The following is an 18,070-nucleotide window of genomic DNA, read 5'->3' on the forward strand; positions in this document are numbered from 1 at the left end:
TTGGACCTGTTTCCTCCAGCATCTTCACAAGGTCCTTTGCTGTTGTTCTGGGATTGATTTGCACTTTTCGCACCAAAGTACGTTCATCTCTAGGAGACAGAACGCGTCTCCTTCCTGAGCGGTATGACGGCTGCGTGGTCACATGGTGTTTTTACTTGCGTACCATTTTTTCTACAGATGAACTCGGGACCTTCAGGCGTTTGGAAATTGCTCCCATGATGAACCAGACTTGTGGAGGTCTACAATTGTTTTCTGAGGTCTTGGCTGATTTCTTTTGATTTTCCCATGATGTCAAGCAAAGAGGCACCGAGTTTAAAGGTAGGCCTTGAAATACATCTACAGGTACACCTCCAATTGACTCAAATGATGTCAATTAGCCTATCAGAAGCTTCTAAAGCCATGACATCATTTTCGGGAATTTTCCACGCTGTTTAAAGGCACAGCCAACTTAGTGTATGTAAACCTCTGACCCACTGGATTTGTGATACAGTGAATTATAAGTGAAATAATCTGTCTGTAAACAATTGTTGGAAAAATGACTTGTGTCATGCACAAAGTACATGTCCTAACCGACTTGCCAAAACTATAGTTTGTTAAACAAGACATGTGTGGAGTGGTTGACAAACGACTTTTAATGACTCCAACATAAGTGTACGTAAACTTCCGACTTCAAATGTATGTACCATTTCAAATTGTAAACCGATTTGCACAGAAGTATCCTTCCCTGGTGGTCTAGTGGTTAGGATTCGGCGCTCTCACCGCCGCGGCCCGGGTTCGATTCCCGGTCAGGGAACCTATCATTTGCGACGTTTTTACTTGTGCAACCTGTCACAAAAAATTTGGCCGGACATCGCACATATGTAGCATTTCAAATTGAGAACCGATTTGCTTTGTGTTATCCTTCCCTGATGGTCTAGTGGTTAGGATTCGGTGCTCTCACCGCCATGGCCCGGGTTCGATTCCCGGTCAGGGAACTAGTCTTTGTTACTTGTGCAACCTGTCACACTGAATTTAGTAGGTAATCGCACATATGTACCACTTTAATTGCAAACTGATTTCCCCTGCATTATCCTTACCTTGTTTTCTAGTGGTGCACCAGTCCCTCCTGCAGCAAAGCACCCCCACAAAATGATGCTGCCACCCCTGTGCTTCACGGTTGGGATGGTGTTCTTCGGCTTGCAAGCTCCACCTTTTGCCTCCAAACATAACAATGGTCATTATGGCCAAATAGTTATATTTTTGTTTCATCAGACCAGAGGACATTTCTCCAAAAAGTAGGATCTTTGTCCACAAACTGCAGTCAGGCTTTTTTATGGCAGTTTTGGAGCAGCAGCTTCTTCCTTGCTGAGCGGCCTTTCAGGTTAAGTCGATATAGGACTCGTTTTACTGTGGATGTAGATACTTTTGGATCTGTTTCCTCCAGCATCTTCACAAGGTCCTTTGCTGTTGTTCTGGGATTGATTTGCACTTTTCGCACCAAAGTACGTTCATCTCTAGGAGACAGAACGCGTCTCCTTCCTGAGCGGTATGACGGCTGCGTGGTCACATGGTGTTTTTACTTGCGTACCATTTTTTCTACAGATGAACTCGGTACCTTCAGGCGTTTGGAAATTGCTCCCAAGGATGAACCAGACTTGTGGAGGTCTACAATTGTTTTCTGAGGTCTTGGCTGATTTCTTTTGATTTTCCCATGATGTCAAGCAAAGAGGCACCGAGTTTAAAGGTAGGCCTTGAAATACATCTACAGGTACACCTCCAATTCACTCAAATGATGTCAATTAGCCAATCAGAAGCTTCTAAAGCCATGACATCATTTTCGGGAATTTTCCACGCTGTTTAAAGGCACAGCCAACTTAGTGTATGTAAACCTCTGACCCACTGGATTTGTGATACAGTGAATTATAAGTGAAATAATCTGTCTGTAAACAATTGTTGGAAAAATGACATGTGTCATGCACAAAGTACATGTCCTAACCGACTTGCCAAAACTATAGTTTGTTAAACAAGACATGTGTGGAGTGGTTGACAAACGACTTTTAATGACTCCAACATAAGTGTACGTAAACTTCCGACTTCAACTGTATGTACCATTTCAAATTGTAAACCGATTTGCACAGAAGTATCCTTCACTGGTGGTCTAGTGGTTAGGATTCGGCGCTCTCACCGCGGCGGCCCGGGTTCGATTCTGTCAGGGAACTTATCATTTGCTACCTTTTTACTTGTGCAACCTGTCACAAAAAATTTGGCCGGACATCGCACATATGTAGCATTTCAAATTGAGAACCGATTTGCTTTGTGTTATTCTTCCCTGATGGTCTAGTGGTTAGGATTCGGTGCTCTCACCGCCGCGGCCCGGGTTCGATTCCCGGTCAGGGAACTAGTCTTTGATACTTGTGCAACCTGTCACACTGAATTTAGTAGGTAATCGCACATATGTACCACTTTAATTGCAAACTGATTTCCCCTGCATTATCCTTACCTTGTTTTCTAGTGGTGCACCAGTCCCTCCTGCAGCAAAGCACCCCCACAACATGATGCTGCCACCCCTGTGCTTCACTGTTGGGATGGTGTTCTTCGGCTTGCAAGCCTCCACCTTTTGCCTCCAAACATAACAATGGTCATTATAGCCAAATAGTTATTTTTTGTTTCATCAGACCAGAGGACATTTCTCCAAAAAGTAGGATCTTTGTCCACAAACTGCAGTCAAGCTTTTTTATGGCAGTTTTGGAGCAGCAGCTTCTTCCTTGCTGAGCGGCCTTTCAGGTTAAGTCGATATAGGACTCGTTTTACTGTGGATGTAGATACTTTTGGACCTGTTTCCTCCAGCATCTTCACAAGGTCCTTTGCTGTTGTTCTGGGATTGATTTGCACTTTTCGCACCAAAGTACGTTCATCTCTAGGAGACAGAACGCGTCTCCTTCCTGAGCGGTATGACGGCTGCGTGGTCACATGGTGTTTTTACTTGCGTACCATTTTTTCTACAGATGAACTCGGTACCTTCAGGCGTTTGGAAATTGCTCCCAAGGATGAACCAGACTTGTGGAGGTCTACAATTGTTTTCTGAGGTCTTGGCTGATTTCTTTTGATTTTCCCATGATGTCAAGCAAAGAGGCACCGAGTTTAAAGGTAGGCCTTGAAATACATCTACAGGTACACCTCCAATTGACTCAAATGATGTCAATTAGCCTATCAGAAGCTTCTAAAGCCATGACATCATTTTCGGGAATTTTCCACGCTGTTTAAAGGCAAAGCCAACTTAGTGTATGTAAACCTCTGACCCACTGGATTTGTGATACAGTGAATTATAAGTGAAATAATCTGTCTGTAAACAATTGTTGGAAAAATGACTTGTGTCATGCACAAAGTACATGTCCTAACCGACTTGCCAAAACTATAGTTTGTTAAACAAGACATGTGTGGAGTGGTTGACAAACGACTTTTAATGACTCCAACATAAGTGTACGTAAACTTCCGACTTCAACGGTATGTACCATTTCAAATTGAAAACCGATTTGCACAGCAGTATCCTTCCCTGGTGGTCTAGTGGGTAGGATTTGGCCCTCTCACAGCCGCGGCCTGGGTTCGATTCCCGGTCAGGGAACTTATCATTTGCGACCTTTTTACTTGTGCAACCTGTCACAAAAATTTTTGTTGGACATCGCACATATGTAGCATTTCAAATTGAGAACCGATTTGCTTTGGGTTATCCTTCCCTGATGGTCTAGTGGTTAGGATTCGGTGCTCTCACCGCTGTGGCGCGGGGTCGATTCCCGGTCAGGGAACTAGTCTTTGTTACTTGTGCAACCTGTTACACTGAATTTAGTAGGTAATCGCACATATGTACCACTTTAATTGCAAACTGATTTCCCCTGCATTATCCTTACCTTGCTTTCTAGTGGTGCACCAGTCCCTCCTGCAGCAAAGCACCCCCACAACATGATGCTGCCACCCCTGTGCTTCACTGTTGGGATGGTGTTCTTCGGCTTGCAAGCCTCCACCTTTTGCCTCCAAACATAACAATGGTCATTATAGCCAAATAGTTATATTTTTGTTTCATCAGACCAGAGGACATTTCTCCAAAAAGTAGGATCTTTGTCCACAAACTGCAGTCAGGCTTTTTTATGGCAGTTTTGGAGCAGCAGCTTCTTCCTTGCTGAGCGGCCTTTCAGGTTAAGTCGATATAGGACTCGTTTTACTGTGGATATAGATACTTTTGGACCTGTTTCCTCCAGCATCTTCACAAGGTCCTTTGCTGTTGTTCTGGGATTGATTTGCACTTTTCGCACCAAAGTACGTTCATCTCTAGGAGACAGAACGCGTCTCCTTCCTGAGCGGTATGACGGCTGCGTGGTCACATGGTGTTTTTACTTGCGTACCATTTTTTCTACAGATGAACTCGGTACCTTCAGGCGTTTGGAAATTGCTCCCAAGGATGAACCAGACTTGTGGAGGTCTACAATTGTTTTCTGAGGTCTTGGCTGATTTCTTTTGATTTTCCCATGATGTCAAGCAAAGAGGCACCGAGTTTAAAGGTAGGCCTTGAAATACATCTACAGGTACACCTCCAATTGACTCAAATGATGTCAATTAGCCAATCAGAAGCTTCTAAAGCCATGACATCATTTTCGGGAATTTTCCACGCTGTTTAAAGGCACAGCCAACTTAGTGTATGTAAACCTCTGACCCACTGGATTTGTGATACAGTGAATTATAAGTGAAATAATCTGTCTGTAAACAATTGTTGGAAAAATGACTTGTGTCATGCACAAAGTACATGTCCTAACCGACTTGCCAAAACTATAGTTTGTTAAACAAGACATGTGTGGAGTGGTTGACAAACGACTTTTAATGACTCCAACATAAGTGTACGTAAACTTCCGACTTCAACTGTATGTACCATTTGAAATTGTAAACCGATTTGCACAGAAGTATCCTTCCCTGGTGGTCTAGTGGTTAGGATTCGGTGCTCTCACCGCCGCGGCCCGGGTTCGATTCCCGGTCAGGGAACTTATCATTTGCGACGTTTTTACTTGTGCAACCTGTCACAAAAAATTTGGGCGGACATCGCACATATGTAGCATTTCAAATTGAGAACCTATTTGCTTTGTGTTATCCTTCCCTGATGGTCTAGTGGTTAGGATTCGGTGTTCTCGCGGCCCGGGTTCGATTCCCGGTCAGGGAACTAGTCTTTGTTACTTGTGCAACCTGTCACACTGAATTTAGAAGGTAATCGCACATTTGCACCACTTTAATTGCAAACTGATTTCCCCTGCATTGTCCTTACCTTGTTTTCTAGTGGTGCACCAGTCCCTCCTGCAGCAAAGCACCCCCACAACATGATGCTGCCACCCCTGTGCTTCACTGTTGGGATGGTGTTCTTCGGCTTGCAAGCCTCCACCTTTTGCCTCCAAACATAACAATTGTCATTATAGCCAAATAGTTATATTTTTGTTTCATCAGACCAGAGGACATTTCTCCAAAAAGTAGGATCTTTGTCCACAAACTGCAGTCAGGCTTTTTTATGGCATTTTTGGAGCAGCAGCTTCTTCCTTGCTGAGCGGCCTTTCAGGTTATGTCGATATAGGACTCGTTTTACTGTGGATGTAGATACTTTTGGACCTGTTTCCTCCAGCATCTTCACAAGGTCCTTTGCTGTTGTTCTGGGATTGATTTGCACTTTTCGCACCAAAGTACGTTCATCTCTAGGAGACAGAACGCGTCTCCTTCCTGAGCGGTATGACGGCTGCGTGGTCACATGGTGTTTTTACTTGCGTACCATTTTTTCTACAGATGAACTCGGTACCTTCAGGCGTTTGGAAATTGCTCCCAAGGATGAACCAGACTTGTGGAGGTCTACAATTGTTTTCTGAGGTCTTGGCTGATTTCTTTTGATTTTCCCATGATGTCAAGCAAAGAGGCACCGAGTTTAAAGGTAGGCCTTGAAATACATCTACAGGTACACCTCCAATTGACTCAAATGATGTCAATTAGCCTATCAGAAGCTTCTAAAGCCATGACATCATTTTCGGGAATTTTCCACGCTGTTTAAAGGCACAGCCAACTTAGTGTATGTAAACCTCTGACCCACTGGATTTGTGATACAGTGAATTATAAGTGAAATAATCTGTCTGTAAACAATTGTTGGAAAAATGACATGTGTCATGCACAAAGTACATGTCCTAACCGACTTGCCAAAACTATAGTTTGTTAAACAAGACATGTGTGGAGTGGTTGACAAACGACTTTTAATGACTCCAACATAAGTGTACGTAAACTTCCGACTTCAACTGTATGTACCATTTCAAATTGTAAACCGAATTGCACAGAAGTATCCTTCCCTGGTGGTCTAGTGGTTAGGATTCGGCGCTCTCACCGCCGCGGCCTGGGTTCGATTCCCGGTCAGGGAACTTATCATTTGCAACCTTTTTACTTGTGCAACCTGTCACAAAAAATTTCGGCGGACATCGCACATATGTAGCATTTCAAATTGAGAACCGATTTGCTTTGGGTTATCCTTCCCTGATGGTCTAGTGGTTAGGATTCGGTGCTCTCACCGCTGCACCCCGGGTTCGATTCCCGGTCAGGGAACTAGTCTTTGTTACTTGTGCAACCTGTCACACTGAATTTAGTAGGTAATCGCACATATGTACCACTTTAATTTCAAACTGATTTCCCCTGCATTGTCCTTACCTTGTTTTCTAGTGGTGCACCAGTCCCTCCTGCAGCAAAGCACCCCCACAACATGATGCTGCCACCCCTGTGCTTCACTGTTGGGATGGTGTTCTTCGGCTTGCAAGCCTCCACCTTTTGCCTCCAAACATAACAATTGTCATTATAGCCAAATAGTTATATTTTTGTTTCATCAGACCAGAGGACATTTCTCCAAAAAGTAGGATCTTTGTCCACAAACTGCAGTCAGGCTTTTTTATGGCAGTTTTGGAGCAGCAGCTTCTTCCTTGCTGAGCGGCCTTTCAGGTTATGTCGATATAGGACTCGTTTTACTGTGGATGTAGATACTTTTGGACCTGTTTCCTCCAGCATCTTCACAAGGTCCTTTGCTGTTGTTCTGGGATTGATTTGCACTTTTCGCAGCAAAGTACGTTCATCTCTAGGAGACAGAACGCGTCTCCTTCCTGAGCGGTATGACGGCTGCGTGGTCACATGGTGTTTTTACTTGCGTACCATTTTTTCTACAAATGAACTCGGTACCTTCAGGCGTTTGGAAATTGCTCCCAAGGATGAACCAGACTTGTGGAGGTCTACAATTGTTTTCTGAGGTCTTGGCTGATTTCTTTTGATTTTCCCATGATGTCAAGCAAAGAGGCACCGAGTTTAAAGGTAGGCCTTGAAATACATCTACAGGTACACCTCCAATTGACTCAAATGATGTCAATTAGCCTATCAGAAGCTTCTAAAGCCATGACATCATTTTCGGGAATTTTCCACGCTGTTTAAAGGCACAGCCAACTTAGTGTATGTAAACCTCTGACCCACTGGATTTGTGATACAGTGAATTATAAGTGAAATAATCTGTCTGTAAACAATTGTTGGAAAAATGACTTGTGTCATGCACAAAGTACATGTCCTAACCGACTTGCCAAAACTATAGTTTGTTAAACAAGACATGTGTGGAGTGGTTGACAAACGACTTTTAATGACTCCAAGATAAGTGTACGTAAACTTCCGACTTCAACTGTATGTACCATTTCAAATTGTAAACCGAATTGCACAGAAGTATCCTTCCCTGGTGGTCTAGTGGTTAGGATTCGGCGCTCTCACCGCCGCGGCCCGGGTTCGATTCCCGGTCAGGGAACTTATCATTTGCAACCTTTTTACTTGTGCAACCTGTCACAAAAAATTTGGGCGGACATCGCACATATGTAGCATTTCAAATTGAGAACCGATTTGCTTTGGGTTATCCTTCCCTGATGGTCTAGTGGTTAGGATTCGGTGTTCTCGCGGCCCGGGTTCGATTCCCGGTCAGGGAACTAGTCTTTGTTACTTGTGCAACCTGTCACACTGAATTTAGAAGGTAATCGCACATTTGCACCACTTTAATTGCAAACTGATTTCCCCTGCATTGTCCTTACCTTGTTTTCTAGTGGTGCACCAGTCCCTCCTGCAGCAAAGCACCCCCACAACATGATGCTGCCACCCCTGTGCTTCACTGTTGGGATGGTGTTCTTCGGCTTGCAAGCCTCCACCTTTTGCCTCCAAACATAACAATTGTCATTATAGCCAAATAGTTATATTTTTGTTTCATCAGACCAGAGGACATTTCTCCAAAAAGTAGGATCTTTGTCCACAAACTGCAGTCAGGCTTTTTTATGGCAGTTTTGGAGCAGCAGCTTCTTCCTTGCTGAGCGGCCTTTCAGGTTATGTCGATATAGGACTCGTTTTACTGTGGATGTAGATACTTTTGGACCTGTTTCCTCCAGCATCTTCACAAGGTCCTTTGCTGTTGTTCTGGGATTGATTTGCACTTTTCGCAGCAAAGTACGTTCATCTCTAGGAGACAGAACGCGTCTCCTTCCTGAGCGGTATGACGGCTGCGTGGTCACATGGTGTTTTTACTTGCGTACCATTTTTTCTACAGATGAACTCGGTACCTTCAGGCGTTTGGAAATTGCTCCCAAGGATGAACCAGACTTGTGGAGGTCTACAATTGTTTTCTGAGGTCTTGGCTGATTTCTTTTGATTTTCCCATGATGTCAAGCAAAGAGGCACCGAGTTTAAAGGTAGGCCTTGAAATACATCTACAGGTACACCTCCAATTGACTCAAATGATGTCAATTAGCCTATCAGAAGCTTCTAAAGCCATGACATCATTTTCGGGAATTTTCCACGCTGTTTAAAGGCACAGCCAACTTAGTGTATGTAAACCTCTGACCCACTGGATTTGTGATACAGTGAATTATAAGTGAAATAATCTGTCTGTAAACAATTGTTGGAAAAATGACATGTGTCATGCACAAAGTACATGTCCTAACCGACTTGCCAAAACTATAGTTTGTTAAACAAGACATGTGTGGAGTGGTTGACAAACGACTTTTAATGACTCCAACATAAGTGTACGTAAACTTCCGACTTCAACTGTATGTACCATTTCAAATTGTAAACCGAATTGCACAGAAGTATCCTTCCCTGGTGGTCTAGTGGTTAGGATTCGGCGCTCTCACCGCCGCGGCCTGGGTTCGATTCCCGGTCAGGGAACTTATCATTTGCAACCTTTTTACTTGTGCAACCTGTCACAAAAAATTTCGGCGGACATCGCACATATGTAGCATATCAAATTGAGAACCGATTTGCTTTGGGTTATCCTTCCCTGATGGTCTAGTGGTTAGGATTCGGTGCTCTTACCGCTGCAGCCCGGGGTTCGATTCCTGGTCAGGGAACTAGTCTTTGTTACTTGTGCAACCTGTCACACTGAATTTAATAGATAATCGCACATATGTACCACTTTAATTTCAAACTGATTTCCCCTGCATTGTCCTTACCTTGTTTTCTAGTGGTGCACCAGTCCCTCCTGCAGCAAAGCACCCCCACAACATGATGCTGCCACCCCTGTGCTTCACTGTTGGGATGGTGTTCTTCGGCTTGCAAGCCTCCACCTTTTGCCTCCAAACATAACAATTGTCATTATAGCCAAATAGTTATATTTTTGTTTCATCAGACCAGAGGACATTTCTCCAAAAAGTAGGATCTTTGTCCACAAACTGCAGTCAGGCTTTTTTATGGCAGTTTTGGAGCAGCAGCTTCTTCCTTGCTGAGCGGCCTTTCAGGTTATGTTGATATAGGACTCGTTTTACTGTGGATGTAGATACTTTTGGACCTGTTTCCTCCAGCATCTTCACAAGGTCCTTTGCTGTTGTTCTGGGATTGATTTGCACTTTTCGCAGCAAAGTACGTTCATCTCTAGGAGACAGAACGCGTCTCCTTCCTGAGCGGTATGACGGCTGCGTGGTCACATGGTGTTTTTACTTGCGTACCATTTTTTCTACAGATGAACTCGGTACCTTCAGGCGTTTGGAAATTGCTCCCAAGGATGAACCAGACTTGTGGAGGTCTACAATTGTTTTCTGAGGTCTTGGCTGATTTCTTTTGATTTTCCCATGATGTCAAGCAAAGAGGCACCGAGTTTAAAGGTAGGCCTTGAAATACATCTACAGGTACACCTCCAATTGACTCAAATGATGTCAATTAGCCTATCAGAAGCTTCTAAAGCCATGACATCATTTTCGGGAATTTTCCACGCTGTTTAAAGGCACAGCCAACTTAGTGTATGTAAACCTCTGACCCACTGGATTTGTGATACAGTGAATTATAAGTGAATTAATCTGTCTGTAAACAATTGTTGGAAAAATGACATGTGTCATGCACAAAGTACATGTCCTAACCGACTTGCCAAAACTATAGTTTGTTAAACAAGACATGTGTGGAGTGGTTGACAAACGACTTTTAATGACTCCAACATAAGTGTACGTAAACTTCCGACTTCAACTGTATGTACCATTTCAAATTGTAAACCGAATTGCACAGAAGTATCCTTCCCTGGTGGTCTAGTGGTTAGGATTCGGCGCTCTCACCGCCACGGCCCGGGTTCGATTCCCGGACAGGGAACTTATCATTTGCAACCTGTCACAAAAAATTTGGGCGGACATCGCACATATGTAGCATTTCAAATTGAGAACCGATTTGCTTTGGGTTATCCTTCCCTGATGGTCTAGTGGTTAGGATTCGGTGCTCTCACCGCTGCAGCCCGGGTTCGATTCCCGGTCAGGGAACTAGTCTTTGTTACTTGTGCAACCTGTCACACTGAATTTAGAAGGTAATCGCACATATGTACCACTTTAATTGCAAACTGATTTCCCCTGCATTGTCCTTACCTTGTTTTCTAGTGGTGCACCAGTCCCTCCTGCAGCAAAGCACCCCCACAACATGATGCTGCCACCCCTGTGCTTCACTGTTGGGATGGTGTTCTTCGGCTTGCAAGCCTCCACCTTTTGCCTCCAAACATAACAATTGTCATTATAGCCAAATAGTTATATTTTTGTTTCATCAGACCAGAGGACATTTCTCCAAAAAGTAGGATCTTTGTCCACAAACTGCAGTCAGGCTTTTTTATGGCAGTTTTGGAGCAGCAGCTTCTTCCTTGCTGAGCGGCCTTTCAGGTTATGTCGATATAGGACTCGTTTTACTGTGGATGTAGATACTTTTGGACCTGTTTCCTCCAGCATCTTCACAAGGTCCTTTGCTGTTGTTCTGGGATTGATTTGCACTTTTCGCAGCAAAGTACGTTCATCTCTAGGAGACAGAACACGTCTCCTTCCTGAGCGGTATGACGGCTGCGTGGTCACATGGTGTTTTTACTTGCGTACCATTTTTTCTACAGATGAACTCGGTACCTTCAGGCGTTTGGAAATTGCTCCCAAGGATGAACCAGACTTGTGGAGGTCTACAATTGTTTTCTGAGGTCTTGGCTGATTTCTTTTGATTTTCCCATGATGTCAAGCAAAGAGGCACCGAGTTTAAAGGTAGGCCTTGAAATACATCTACAGGTACACCTCCAATTGACTCAAATGATGTCAATTAGCCTATCAGAAGCTTCTAAAGCCATGACATCATTTTCGGGAATTTTCCACGCTGTTTAAAGGCACAGCCAACTTAGTGTATGTAAACCTCTGACCCACTGGATTTGTGATACAGTGAATTATAAGTGAAATAATCTGTCTGTAAACAATTGTTGGAAAAATGACTTGTGTCATGCACAAAGTACATGTCCTAACCGACTTGCCAAAACTATAGTTTGTTAAACAAGACATGTGTGGAGTGGTTGACAAACGACTTTTAATGACTCCAAGATAAGTGTACGTAAACTTCCGACTTCAACTGTATGTACCATTTCAAATTGTAAACCGAATTGCACAGAAGTATCCTTCCCTGGTGGTCTAGTGGTTAGGATTCGGCGCTCTCACCGCCGCGGCCCGGGTTCGATTCCCGGTCAGGGAACTTATCATTTGCAACCTTTTTACTTGTGCAACCTGTCACAAAAAATTTGGGCGGACATCGCACATATGTAGCATTTCAAATTGAGAACCGATTTGCTTTGGGTTATCCTTCCCTGATGGTCTAGTGGTTAGGATTCGGTGCTCTCACCGCTGCAGCCCAGGTTCGATTCCCGGTCAGGGAACTAGTCTTTGTTACTTGTGCAACCTGTCACACTGAATTTAGAAGGTAATCGCACATATGTACCACTTTAATTGCAAACTGATTTCCCCTGCATTGTCCTTACCTTGTTTTCTAGTGGTGCACCAGTCCCTCCTGCAGCAAAGCACCCCCACAACATGATGCTGCCACCCCTGTGCTTCACTGTTGGGATGGTGTTCTTCGGCTTGCAAGCCTCCACCTTTTGCCTCCAAACATAACAATTGTCATTATAGCCAAATAGTTATATTTTTGTTTCATCAGACCAGAGGACATTTCTCCAAAAAGTAGGATCTTTGTCCACAAACTGCAGTCAGGCTTTTTTATGGCAGTTTTGGAGCAGCAGCTTCTTCCTTGCTGAGCGGCCTTTCAGGTTATGTCGATATAGGACTCGTTTTACTGTGGATGTAGATACTTTTGGACCTGTTTCCTCCAGCATCTTCACAAGGTCCTTTGCTGTTGTTCTGGGATTGATTTGCACTTTTCGCACCAAAGTACGTTCATCTCTAGGAGACAGAACGCGTCTCCTTCCTGAGCGGTATGACGGCTGCGTGGTCACATGGTGTTTTTACTTGCGTACCATTTTTTCTACAGATGAACTCGGTACCTTCAGGCGTTTGGAAATTGCTCCCAAGGATGAACCAGACTTGTGGAGGTCTACAATTGTTTTCTGAGGTCTTGGCTGATTTCTTTTGATTTTCCCATGATGTCAAGCAAAGAGGCACCGAGTTTAAAGGTAGGCCTTGAAATACATCTACAGGTACACCTCCAATTGACTCAAATGATGTCAATTAGCCTATCAGAAGCTTCTAAAGCCATGACATCATTTTCGGGAATTTTCCACGCTGTTTAAAGGCACAGCCAACTTAGTGTATGTAAACCTCTGACCCACTGGATTTGTGATACAGTGAATTATAAGTGAAATAATCTGTCTGTAAACAATTGTTGGAAAAATGACTTGTGTCATGCACAAAGTACATGTCCTAACCGACTTGCCAAAACTATAGTTTGTTAAACAAGACATGTGTGGAGTGGTTGACAAACGACTTTTAATGACTCCAAGATAAGTGTACGTAAACTTCCGACTTCAACTGTATGTACCATTTCAAATTGTAAACCGAATTGCACAGAAGTATCCTTCCCTGGTGGTCTAGTGGTTAGGATTCGGCGCTCTCACCGCCGCGGCCCGGGTTCGATTCCCGGTCAGGGAACTTATCATTTGCAACCTTTTTACTTGTGCAACCTGTCACAAAAAATTTGGGCGGACATCGCACATATGTAGCATTTCAAATTGAGAACCGATTTGCTTTGGGTTATCCTTCCCTGATGGTCTAGTGGTTAGGATTCGGTGCTCTCACCGCTGCAGCCCAGGTTCGATTCCCGGTCAGGGAACTAGTCTTTGTTACTTGTGCAACCTGTCACACTGAATTTAGAAGGTAATCGCACATATGTACCACTTTAATTGCAAACTGATTTCCCCTGCATTGTCCTTACCTTGTTTTCTAGTGGTGCACCAGTCCCTCCTGCAGCAAAGCACCCCCACAACATGATGCTGCCACCCCTGTGCTTCACTGTTGGGATGGTGTTCTTCGGCTTGCAAGCCTCCACCTTTTGCCTCCAAACATAACAATTGTCATTATAGCCAAATAGTTATATTTTTGTTTCATCAGACCAGAGGACATTTCTCCAAAAAGTAGGATCTTTGTCCACAAACTGCAGTCAGGCTTTTTTATGGCAGTTTTGGAGCAGCAGCTTCTTCCTTGCTGAGCGGCCTTTCAGGTTATGTCGATATAGGACTCGTTTTACTGTGGATGTAGATACTTTTGGACCTGTTTCCTCCAGCATCTTCACAAGGTCCTTTGCTGTTGTTCTGGGATTGATTTGCACTTTTCGCAGCAAAGTACGTTCATCTCTAGGAGACAGAACGCGTCTCCTTCCTGAGCGGTATGACGGCTGCGTGGTCACATGGTGTTTTTACTTGCGTACCATTTTTTCTACAGATGAACTCGGTACCTTCAGGCGTTTGGAAATTGCTCCCAAGGATGAACCAGACTTGTGGAGGTCTACAATTGTTTTCTGAGGTCTTGGCTGATTTCTTTTGATTTTCCCATGATGTCAAGCAAAGAGGCACCGAGTTTAAAGGTAGGCCTTGAAATACATCTACAGGTACACCTCCAATTGACTCAAATGATGTCAATTAGCCTATCAGAAGCTTCTAAAGCCATGACATCATTTTCGGGAATTTTCCACGCTGTTTAAAGGCACAGCCAACTTAGTGTATGTAAACCTCTGACCCACTGGATTTGTGATACAGTGAATTATAAGTGAAATAATCTGTCTGTAAACAATTGTTGGAAAAATGACATGTGTCATGCACAAAGTACATGTCCTAACCGACTTGCCAAAACTATAGTTTGTTAAACAAGACATGTGTGGAGTGGTTGACAAACGACTTTTAATGACTCCAACATAAGTGTACGTAAACTTCCGACTTCAACTGTATGTACCATTTCAAATTGTAAACCGAATTGCACAGAAGTATCCTTCCCTGGTGGTCTAGTGGTTAGGATTCGGCGCTCTCACCGCCGTGGCCTGGGTTCGATTCCCGGTCAGGGAACTTATCATTTGCAACCTTTTTACTTGTGCAACCTGTCACAAAAAATTTCGGCGGACATCGCACATATGTAGCATTTCAAATTGAGAACCGATTTGCTTTGGGTTATCCTTCCCTGATGGTCTAGTGGTTAGGATTCGGTGCTTTACCGCTGCAGCCCGGGGTTCGATTCCTGGTCAGGGAACTAGTCTTTGTTACTTGTGCAACCTGTCACACTGAATTTAATAGATAATCGCACATATGTACCACTTTAATTTCAAACTGATTTCCCCTGCATTGTCCTTACCTTGTTTTCTAGTGGTGCACCAGTCCCTCCTGCAGCAAAGCACCCCCACAACATGATGCTGCCACCCCTGTGCTTCACTGTTGGGATGGTGTTCTTCGGCTTGCAAGCCTCCACCTTTTGCCTCCAAACATAACAATTGTCATTATAGCCAAATAGTTATATTTTTGTTTCATCAGACCAGAGGACATTTCTCCAAAAAGTAGGATCTTTGTCCACAAACTGCAGTCAGGCTTTTTTATGGCAGTTTTGGAGCAGCAGCTTCTTCCTTGCTGAGCGGCCTTTCAGGTTATGTTGATATAGGACTCGTTTTACTGTGGATGTAGATACTTTTGGACCTGTTTCCTCCAGCATCTTCACAAGGTCCTTTGCTGTTGTTCTGGGATTGATTTGCACTTTTCGCAGCAAAGTACGTTCATCTCTAGGAGACAGAACGCGTCTCCTTCCTGAGCGGTATGACGGCTGCGTGGTCACATGGTGTTTTTACTTGCGTACCATTTTTTCTACAGATGAACTCGGTACCTTCAGGCGTTTGGAAATTGCTCCCAAGGATGAACCAGACTTGTGGAGGTCTACAATTGTTTTCTGAGGTCTTGGCTGATTTCTTTTGATTTTCCCATGATGTCAAGCAAAGAGGCACCGAGTTTAAAGGTAGGCCTTGAAATACATCTACAGGTACACCTCCAATTGACTCAAATGATGTCAATTAGCCTATCAGAAGCTTCTAAAGCCATGACATCATTTTCGGGAATTTTCCACGCTGTTTAAAGGCACAGCCAACTTAGTGTATGTAAACCTCTGACCCACTGGATTTGTGATACAGTGAATTATAAGTGAATTAATCTGTCTGTAAACAATTGTTGGAAAAATGACATGTGTCATGCACAAAGTACATGTCCTAACCGACTTGCCAAAACTATAGTTTGTTAAACAAGACATGTGTGGAGTGGTTGACAAACGACTTTTAATGACTCCAACATAAGTGTACGTAAACTTCCGACTTCAACTGTATGTACCATTTCAAATTGTAAACCGAATTGCACAGAAGTATCCTTCCCTGGTGGTCTAGTGGTTAGGATTCGGCGCTCTCACCGCCACGGCCCGGGTTCGATTCCCGGACAGGGAACTTATCATTTGCAACCCTGTCACCCACAAAAAATTTGGGCGGACATCGCACATATGTAGCATTTCAAATTGAGAACCGATTTGCTTTGGGTTATCCTTCCCTGATGGTCTAGTGGTTAGGATTCGGTGCTCTCACCGCTGCAGCCCGGGTTCGATTCCCGGTCAGGGAACTAGTCTTTGTTACTTGTGCAACCTGTCACACTGAATTTAGAAGGTAATCGCACATATGTACCACTTTAATTGCAAACTGATTTCCCCTGCATTGTCCTTACCTTGTTTTCTAGTGGTGCACCAGTCCCTCCTGCAGCAAAGCACCCCCACAACATGATGCTGCCACCCCTGTGCTTCACTGTTGGGATGGTGTTCTTCGGCTTGCAAGCCTCCACCTTTTGCCTCCAAACATAACAATTGTCATTATAGCCAAATAGTTATATTTTTGTTTCATCAGACCAGAGGACATTTCTCCAAAAAGTAGGATCTTTGTCCACAAACTGCAGTCAGGCTTTTTTATGGCAGTTTTGGAGCAGCAGCTTCTTCCTTGCTGAGCGGCCTTTCAGGTTATGTCGATATAGGACTCGTTTTACTGTGGATGTAGATACTTTTGGACCTGTTTCCTCCAGCATCTTCACAAGGTCCTTTGCTGTTGTTCTGGGATTGATTTGCACTTTTCGCAGCAAAGTACGTTCATCTCTAGGAGACAGAACACGTCTCCTTCCTGAGCGGTATGACGGCTGCGTGGTCACATGGTGTTTTTACTTGCGTACCATTTTTTCTACAGATGAACTCGGTACCTTCAGGCGTTTGGAAATTGCTCCCAAGGATGAACCAGACTTGTGGAGGTCTACAATTGTTTTCTGAGGTCTTGGCTGATTTCTTTTGATTTTCCCATGATGTCAAGCAAAGAGGCACCGAGTTTAAAGGTAGGCCTTGAAATACATCTACAGGTACACCTCCAATTGACTCAAATGATGTCAATTAGCCTATCAGAAGCTTCTAAAGCCATGACATCATTTTCGGGAATTTTCCACGCTGTTTAAAGGCACAGCCAACTTAGTGTATGTAAACCTCTGACCCACTGGATTTGTGATACAGTGAATTATAAGTGAAATAATCTGTCTGTAAACAATTGTTGGAAAAATGACTTGTGTCATGCACAAAGTACATGTCCTAACCGACTTGCCAAAACTATAGTTTGTTAAACAAGACATGTGTGGAGTGGTTGACAAACGACTTTTAATGACTCCAAGATAAGTGTACGTAAACTTCCGACTTCAACTGTATGTACCATTTCAAATTGTAAACCGAATTGCACAGAAGTATCCTTCCCTGGTGGTCTAGTGGTTAGGATTCGGCGCTCTCACCGCCGCGGCCCGGGTTCGATTCCCGGTCAGGGAACTTATCATTTGCAACCTTTTTACTTGTGCAACCTGTCACAAAAAATTTGGGCGGACATCGCACATATGTAGCATTTCAAATTGAGAACCGATTTGCTTTGGGTTATCCTTCCCTGATGGTCTAGTGGTTAGGATTCGGTGCTCTCACCGCTGCAGCCCAGGTTCGATTCCCGGTCAGGGAACTAGTCTTTGTTACTTGTGCAACCTGTCACACTGAATTTAGAAGGTAATCGCACATATGTACCACTTTAATTGCAAACTGATTTCCCCTGCATTGTCCTTACCTTGTTTTCTAGTGGTGCACCAGTCCCTCCTGCAGCAAAGCACCCCCACAACATGATGCTGCCACCCCTGTGCTTCACTGTTGGGATGGTGTTCTTCGGCTTGCAAGCCTCCACCTTTTGCCTCCAAACATAACAATTGTCATTATAGCCAAATAGTTATATTTTT

The 18,070-nt window shown here is 43.9% G+C and overlaps 20 non-coding genes across 20 annotated transcripts; all 20 read left to right on the forward strand.

Annotated features, from left to right (window-relative positions):
• Nucleotides 1–721: 721 nt before the first annotated feature.
• trnae-cuc (transfer RNA glutamic acid (anticodon CUC)) lies at nucleotides 722–793 on the forward strand. The gene has a single exon. It is a non-coding gene; the product is annotated as a tRNA-Glu (tRNA).
• A 109-nt stretch (nucleotides 794–902) lies between these two features.
• Nucleotides 903–974, forward strand: trnae-cuc (transfer RNA glutamic acid (anticodon CUC)). Its single transcript has one exon. It is a non-coding gene; the product is annotated as a tRNA-Glu (tRNA).
• Nucleotides 975–2,305: 1,331 nt separating this feature from the next.
• Nucleotides 2,306–2,377, forward strand: trnae-cuc (transfer RNA glutamic acid (anticodon CUC)). The gene has a single exon. It is a non-coding gene; the product is annotated as a tRNA-Glu (tRNA).
• A 1,152-nt stretch (nucleotides 2,378–3,529) lies between these two features.
• trnae-cuc (transfer RNA glutamic acid (anticodon CUC)) lies at nucleotides 3,530–3,601 on the forward strand. Its single transcript has one exon. It is a non-coding gene; the product is annotated as a tRNA-Glu (tRNA).
• Nucleotides 3,602–4,935: 1,334 nt separating this feature from the next.
• Nucleotides 4,936–5,007, forward strand: trnae-cuc (transfer RNA glutamic acid (anticodon CUC)). The gene has a single exon. It is a non-coding gene; the product is annotated as a tRNA-Glu (tRNA).
• A 1,328-nt stretch (nucleotides 5,008–6,335) lies between these two features.
• trnae-cuc (transfer RNA glutamic acid (anticodon CUC)) lies at nucleotides 6,336–6,407 on the forward strand. The gene has a single exon. It is a non-coding gene; the product is annotated as a tRNA-Glu (tRNA).
• Nucleotides 6,408–6,516: 109 nt separating this feature from the next.
• trnae-cuc (transfer RNA glutamic acid (anticodon CUC)) lies at nucleotides 6,517–6,588 on the forward strand. Its single transcript has one exon. It is a non-coding gene; the product is annotated as a tRNA-Glu (tRNA).
• A 1,153-nt stretch (nucleotides 6,589–7,741) lies between these two features.
• On the forward strand, nucleotides 7,742–7,813 carry trnae-cuc (transfer RNA glutamic acid (anticodon CUC)). The gene has a single exon. It is a non-coding gene; the product is annotated as a tRNA-Glu (tRNA).
• A 1,328-nt stretch (nucleotides 7,814–9,141) lies between these two features.
• trnae-cuc (transfer RNA glutamic acid (anticodon CUC)) lies at nucleotides 9,142–9,213 on the forward strand. Its single transcript has one exon. It is a non-coding gene; the product is annotated as a tRNA-Glu (tRNA).
• Nucleotides 9,214–10,548: 1,335 nt separating this feature from the next.
• trnae-cuc (transfer RNA glutamic acid (anticodon CUC)) lies at nucleotides 10,549–10,620 on the forward strand. The gene has a single exon. It is a non-coding gene; the product is annotated as a tRNA-Glu (tRNA).
• A 92-nt stretch (nucleotides 10,621–10,712) lies between these two features.
• On the forward strand, nucleotides 10,713–10,784 carry trnae-cuc (transfer RNA glutamic acid (anticodon CUC)). The gene has a single exon. It is a non-coding gene; the product is annotated as a tRNA-Glu (tRNA).
• A 1,153-nt stretch (nucleotides 10,785–11,937) lies between these two features.
• trnae-cuc (transfer RNA glutamic acid (anticodon CUC)) lies at nucleotides 11,938–12,009 on the forward strand. The gene has a single exon. It is a non-coding gene; the product is annotated as a tRNA-Glu (tRNA).
• Nucleotides 12,010–12,118: 109 nt separating this feature from the next.
• trnae-cuc (transfer RNA glutamic acid (anticodon CUC)) lies at nucleotides 12,119–12,190 on the forward strand. Its single transcript has one exon. It is a non-coding gene; the product is annotated as a tRNA-Glu (tRNA).
• A 1,153-nt stretch (nucleotides 12,191–13,343) lies between these two features.
• Nucleotides 13,344–13,415, forward strand: trnae-cuc (transfer RNA glutamic acid (anticodon CUC)). The gene has a single exon. It is a non-coding gene; the product is annotated as a tRNA-Glu (tRNA).
• Nucleotides 13,416–13,524: 109 nt separating this feature from the next.
• trnae-cuc (transfer RNA glutamic acid (anticodon CUC)) lies at nucleotides 13,525–13,596 on the forward strand. The gene has a single exon. It is a non-coding gene; the product is annotated as a tRNA-Glu (tRNA).
• A 1,153-nt stretch (nucleotides 13,597–14,749) lies between these two features.
• On the forward strand, nucleotides 14,750–14,821 carry trnae-cuc (transfer RNA glutamic acid (anticodon CUC)). The gene has a single exon. It is a non-coding gene; the product is annotated as a tRNA-Glu (tRNA).
• Nucleotides 14,822–16,155: 1,334 nt separating this feature from the next.
• Nucleotides 16,156–16,227, forward strand: trnae-cuc (transfer RNA glutamic acid (anticodon CUC)). The gene has a single exon. It is a non-coding gene; the product is annotated as a tRNA-Glu (tRNA).
• Nucleotides 16,228–16,324: 97 nt separating this feature from the next.
• trnae-cuc (transfer RNA glutamic acid (anticodon CUC)) lies at nucleotides 16,325–16,396 on the forward strand. The gene has a single exon. It is a non-coding gene; the product is annotated as a tRNA-Glu (tRNA).
• A 1,153-nt stretch (nucleotides 16,397–17,549) lies between these two features.
• On the forward strand, nucleotides 17,550–17,621 carry trnae-cuc (transfer RNA glutamic acid (anticodon CUC)). Its single transcript has one exon. It is a non-coding gene; the product is annotated as a tRNA-Glu (tRNA).
• A 109-nt stretch (nucleotides 17,622–17,730) lies between these two features.
• trnae-cuc (transfer RNA glutamic acid (anticodon CUC)) lies at nucleotides 17,731–17,802 on the forward strand. Its single transcript has one exon. It is a non-coding gene; the product is annotated as a tRNA-Glu (tRNA).
• The last annotated feature ends 268 nt before the right edge of the window (nucleotides 17,803–18,070 follow it).

The sequence above is a fragment of the Salmo salar genome, chromosome 04 (assembly GCF_965601325.2).
Source record: "Salmo salar chromosome 04, fSalSal1, whole genome shotgun sequence".
In the NCBI taxonomy this organism is placed as follows: domain Eukaryota; kingdom Metazoa; phylum Chordata; class Actinopteri; order Salmoniformes; family Salmonidae; genus Salmo; species Salmo salar.